Source organism: Arvicanthis niloticus, chromosome 1, assembly GCF_011762505.2.
Source record: "Arvicanthis niloticus isolate mArvNil1 chromosome 1, mArvNil1.pat.X, whole genome shotgun sequence".
NCBI lineage: Eukaryota > Metazoa > Chordata > Mammalia > Rodentia > Muridae > Arvicanthis > Arvicanthis niloticus.
Window position 1 is genome coordinate 121,848,827 of NC_047658.1, and position 6,658 is coordinate 121,855,484.

Below are 6,658 nucleotides of genomic sequence, written 5' to 3' on the forward strand. Positions count from 1 at the left end.
AGTCAGAAGACACAAACTATCAAACTGTATAAAAAAGCAGCAATCATCTGTTCATTGACTTTAGGGTTAAATGACAGAAGAGGTGGACCAAAAAAAAAAAAAATCGATTTAGGAAACAAGCAATAGTTTTGATTTTACTATCTGGCAAAAAGGTCTTCAAACAAAAACTCAGAAGAAATAAAAGAATCACTTCAGATCAATTAAGAGACCAACACATAAAGAAGACATTTTAAGTTTAATCATATGTACACTGAATGTGAGTATACCCCACACAACACAAATGCTACTTGGTGTAAAGTCAAAAAATATTAGTTGACTTCAAAACTCTACTTAAACCAATTGGCATGTCAACACAGAAAAAATATACAGAAATATCTTAACAAAATGACAAATTATATCAAATGGACTTAATAAACACATACATACCACTCCATTAAAACACTACAGAATTCTCATTCCTCTCAGTGGACCATGGAGCTTTCTCTAAATAGACGACCTATCAGGACTGTCTGATAAACAAAGTAAAATAGTGAAATATTTACTTGTATTCTGTGTAAGGATCACAATGGGTAATCAAGCTATAAATCAGGAGCATAAAAGACCACAGGGTATACAGTAGCTTATGAAGATTAAAAACATACTATTAAATGAGGAAAGAGTTGTTGAAGAAAAAAATAAAACATGTAAAATAGTTTTGGATTGAGTGAAAATACAATACACCAAACACTACAGAATAAAATTAAAGTAGTAGGAAGAAAGAAGTATATAGTCTTTATAAACCTATATTGAGAGAGAAGGGGGTATCTCAAATCACTATCTTTTTCTGCTTTATTGCCACCTATGCATTGCCTTAATCACCAATGTCACTTTATATTGTGAAATGGCATATCATTCCAACAAAAGCATGCACATTCAGAAGTGGGAGAATGAACATGGAAGGAAAATGTTCTGAGTGATGACTTCCTACAGCAACATTCTATGAAAAAAAAAAAAAAAGGACCCATATCTTAATGACCCTGACTAAGAGTTGTTTTTCAGTACATATCCAGGCCATTGGTTCAGCTATATTGTTCATTGTGTGGTTTGAGTTTTCATACGAAAATATCATACTATTCATATAGTCATTAAACCCACCAATTTGTACTCACCAGTATAAACACTTTTGTTATATGAGGACATGATGCTTTTTAATTTTCATAAAGCCATTTAGCAACTTGAAGTTTTAAGGTGAAAGACCTGATTAGTATGAAAATTAAAACTTTTTTCAAATTCTATTAGCCATTTATATATTCTATGCTTGGATCAACTGTTTTTCAAGTCTGAATCTCTTTTTGTTTCTGCATTCACAAAACAGATTGTAATGTTTACTTGCTTTACATGGGCCAAGTGATTAACACAGAATCAATCAACAGAAAGCTTAGCAGTCATCTATTCTAAATCCATGGTTATTTCCACACAGAGGAAAAAGATCTCATGTCTCTAAAGTGATAGTCAGGTATAAGAGTTCTGTGTGCACAAAGCAATATGCTCAGTAAAGAAGACATCTTTGGAGATGGAAAGATGGATCTACTGTTAAGATATATCTGATCCTACAGAGGACTCAGGTTCAGTTTCCAGCACCTGAAGGCAACTTACAACTATCTGTAATTCCAATCCCAGGTGATGTGATGCCCTCTTCTGTTCCCCACAGGGTACTGCACACACCCATGCATAGCCACATGCTGAGAAAACAGACAAACACATGAAATAAAAACTAAAGCAAAAGAAATTTAAAGAAGTCATCCTTTAGTTACTGCTGATTATGTGATGTTTAACAAGTATATTCTCCCAAATAAACATGAAAGTTTGTTTGATTTCTTGGTGGATAGAAATGATTAATTCATCTCACTTACTCCACTGCCTTTTACCATCACTAGGTAATCAACATTGAATTTGTCAATGTCCATGGAATTGGACCAAGATTTGATATTAGAATGTTAAGTAACACAAAATAAGAGATAAATCTATATTTACACTTGACTTGTGATAGGAATTTTCTTACCATCATACTCAATTATTATACTATATTTGAATTAGGAATTTCTGTATTTACTTTGGTCTTAAGAAAATAAAATATTTACCCAAATTCTGACACTGAATTAGAGGCAAAATAGGATTTATAGTCAAACCACTCTATGACTCATCTACCACTGGATATTTTCAGTACTTGGAGTCTGAATGACATGTTTTCTTCATTACAAAATGGAAATTTCATATGTAACCACATCTCAACTGCCTTTGAAGTCGCCTTAAAGTGAAAATAGTACTCTATTCTATTCTATTCACAAAAAATCATTTCAAATATGATTGTTGAGATTCATTTGAATTTTGACTTGAAAATGAAGTTTACAGACCAGTTCAGGAGTTGATATATTCGCAGATCATCAGGTCTACTACAAAGACTGTCTGTGCCTGTACTCACATCGTTAACCATAAAAGAGCATACCTGACAGAGAGCTTTCCATGAAGTAAGAGATGTGATAAGGAGGAGTGGCAGTGCACTGCCCATTTGAAGTCAGAATTGGCAATTATAGACACCTTCTCAAAGTAAGGTGCCTAAGTTCATTGCAAAGATATCAACATATCAATAAAGGAAGCAGAAATCAGTGAGTTATTAAGACAGTTTTGAGGGACTTTTAATCACCTCAGCATTAAAAAAGACAATACAATGATAAAAGAGGAAGACTTACTATTTCCTTTTTATAAAGAAAACGAAACAGAAGAGTCAAATTAGCTTAGCTCAACTAACATGAGTCCTAATATTTGACACATGAAGTACAATAATATGTTGGTGCCCAAACTCGAGTCCCTGTTCGGGCACCAAAATAATGTTGGGGTCCACACTAGCCCCACGTTGGGGCGGCCAAAATAAATGTTGCAGCCCAGGCAAAATGTTGAGGCCCGGGCCGACCCACGTTTGGGCGGCCACTGTATCCTGGCCCAAGCTGCTACTCCGGTCTGCGGGTCAGGGTTCAGCAAGAGCGAGGGTGAGGGCAGACTCAAAGAATGGAGACCAGACAGGGTGTGATTCAATCCCTTTTATTTATTCTTCAGTCTCTCTTCCTCTAAGTGTCTCCTGTCTGATTCTCCCTCTATAGTCTGAATCTCTACTGTCTGCCTCTGCCTTTTATATGTCTTACTTCTAAGCCACGCCTCTAAGTTACACCTTTAATCATGCCCTTAGGTCTTGTCTCTAACTCTGATCTCTATACTTCTAAGTCATACTCTTAAGTCACATACCTTTAATCTTACACACCTTTAATCTCACACACCTTTAATCTCACACACTTTTAATCTCAAGGTATCTAAACCAAGATTATCAGAGTGTGCTCAGCTGTTGTAGGCTATTGTAATCCAAATCTCATGTCAGGGTATATGGCTCAAGATGGCTGCAAAGCTGATAGCCGCTTTGTTTTAAAAGTCGGCCCCCAACAGTAATATATGTAGCAACAAAGACAAGATAGAAATTGTACCAGAAATTAGAATAAAAAAAAAAGAAGATCTGTTAAACCTCCTCTAAGTGATGGTAAGTGAGAGCTCTAGGAGACAAAGACAAGAAAAAATGTACTCCAATTGCTGAATATAAAATTTAAGACAAGTCTTTTCTGGAGCAACTTGGAAGCATTATCTCTGTTCATGGGTAACTCGTACATACATTACTGGTACCTATTTGGATATGAATGATATACATACAAAACTGATAAAGGAGAGGTAATCTCACTCAGTTTATACACTCTGGAACACCTGTAGCCTGCTAGTGAGCTTTCTGAAGGCTGCTTTAACATCTTTATTTCTCAAGCTGTAGATCAGAGGGTTCAACATGGGGATGATCACAGTATAGAAGACAGACACGACTTTATCTTCCTCTAGAGATTTCCCTGAACCATTTCTTATATACATGAAGGTGAGGGTCCCAAAAAAAAGAGCCACAGCAGTGAGGTGGGAGGCACATGTGGAGAATGTTTTACCTCTGCCACCTGAAGACTTCATGCTGATGACTGTCTTGATGATGAGCATGTAGGAAATGAGTATGACTAAAGCATTCACCAAGATGACAAAATTCCCAAACAAAACAATTATAATTTCAGCATTTGTTGTGTCACTGCAGGCCAGCTTCAGCAGGGGTGGAAGGTCACACAAAAAAAGTTGATCTTATTGTCTTCACAGAAAAAAAGTGGGAAAAGATATATGTGATTCTTTGAATGAACCCAGATAACACATATATAGGCTCCCAGTAATAAACTCCAGCATATTTTAGGACTCATGGCCACAGTGTAGAGCAGAGGATTGCTAATAGCAACATAGCGGTCATAGGACATCACTGCCAACAGGAAACATTCTGTACTTGCACAGAAGGTGAAAAAGAAGAACTGGGCAGCACAATGGTCACAGGAGATAACTGCTTTTCCTGTGGCCAGGATGGCCAGAATTTGAGGTATGATGACATTGGTGTAGCAGGCATCCATTACAGAGAGATGACTCAGGAAGAAATACATTGGAGTCTGAAGCTGGACATCCATCTGGATAAGAATGACCATGCACAAGTTTCCAAGGATGGTGACCATATAGAAGCAGAAAAACACCAGAAAAAGAGGAATCTCCCACTCTGGATGGTCAGTAAATCTCATGAGAATGAATTCAGTTACTGTGGTGAGGTTGTTATTGTCCATATTCAGTGTGGACTGTTTACTAATTAGAACATAAGAATGTATTATAAAGATTCCAATACTTAAGGTAACTTTTTGTCTCCATAGTAGGTGTTAAGTTTGCTTTTTGTTTATATACAAAATATTTTTTCAGAAATTAGTTTATCTGCCTGATTTGTGAGAAGCACAAGGTGGCTTTCAGTTTCTACTTCTGAATCAAATTAATTCTCATTTACATTGGGAAATTTCTGTGAGAACAAGAAAGCTAGTCCTAGGTGTTGGGGAGAATGAAGATGCCCACTTTGTGCTTGCACTCCAATCTCATTACAGGCAGGAATCTCTTTTGCTGCATACTGTATGTGTTCAGCCACTGTCTACATAAGCTTCCCCATCTTTAGTCATGAGCTTCCTCATCTTTAGTCAGTCTCACCTATTCATTCTTTTCTTGAAACTGAAACCCATTTCTTCTTCACTTCCATACACTGACCTAAACTGCTCTTATACTCAAATTAATTTAATCTATTCCTCCCATAAAATATGGAGTTGATTAGCCTGTTATTTTGTCCTGAATAATCCCTTATTACATGCATTCATATATTCTTCTTGCTATTATACCATATTCAAACCTATTGCCTATTCAAGTAACACTAAAAATAACTTTTTCAACTTCAGTTTTTACCACTCCACTTCAAAGTCTATAATATTTAAGATGCTGCGGGTAAATATTTTCAGTATGTATCACCAAAATTTAAACACTAAAGTCATAATCTTCCTATACTTTAGTTCTACACCTTGGCTCACATTATCTATTCCTATTGTGCCTCTATTACTTTGTGTATCCATTCATTTTTACTGTTAATTCTTTTATCAATATTGTGACAATTTTATACATGTACATAATTGTTCTTTAATGTTATATCATCCAATATTCTTCTCTGTTCTTTTCCTGCTGTTCTCAACTACCTTCAGATAGTACTCTCTTTGAATATAGACCTCAAATATCAGACAAATGAAATATATTTTGGCTTTCTTTTTTTTTTGACTTTTAAAAGTTTTTTTTTCTTTTTTTTTTATTAGATATTTTATTTACACTTCAGATGGCATCCCCTTTCCCCATTCCCCCCACCCCCTTAGGAAACCCCTATCCCATGCCCCCTTTTCCTTTTTGCATCTATACATTTTTAAAAAATAATGTTAATCATAGGCTTTAATAATAGTTCTCTAATGAAAATGAACATTAATACTGAAATGTTTGTCATGTCAATTCTAAGGATTTCTGATGTTTTGAAAACCAGCTATCCATGTAAGGTAATCTGGACTGTTGCCTGTTAACTCCACTCAGCTATTTCTAAATAAAACATAGAGAACACCCTTATAATAAACTCCAAGCCATGAATTTGCTATAGTCCCTTAACTCACAGGCTGACCATCTCAAATCAGTTAAAAAAAAGTTAAAGAAGGACTGGGTCTAAGCTTTGTATTCCTAAATGTGTTATACTGGTACAATGCCTATGGGAGTAATAATATTCATCTCACTCTTATATCACTAAGAAGCTCATACCAATGAAAATCTTAAAATTTGTAAACAAAGTAAATTGGTGCCATTTAAGAATTTATATCTTCATCTTGATATTAATTATATAGATTTCTATTAATAGGTTATGGCTATGCAGTAAACCCTAGTTAATCCTCTCTATTCCAACAAAACCACTACTTTTCCCTAGAGAGACAGCCCAACATTTACACCTTAGTCCCAAAGCCCAGGGAATAGGGGCGCTGACTCATCATTAGCTTCTTCAAGCTGATTATGGGCTTTGAGTTATTAGAAGAGGAGTGGGGGGGTGGAGAGCAAGTTGACAATCCTCTGATGCTGTGTCTTCACTGCCTCCAGATGGAATTCCCGGACCTCAGAGGTTTGAGCAGGTCTGCCCAGCTTGCTTGTTGAGTAGATACACCAAGGCTGATCATTCTGC

The 6,658-nt window shown here is 35.9% G+C and overlaps 1 pseudogene; it reads right to left on the bottom strand.

Annotated features, from left to right (window-relative positions):
• Positions 1 to 3,765: 3,765 nt before the first annotated feature.
• LOC117696673 (olfactory receptor 9I1-like) lies at positions 3,766 to 4,709 on the bottom strand (annotated as a pseudogene).
• Positions 4,710 to 6,658: the final 1,949 nt, after the last annotated feature.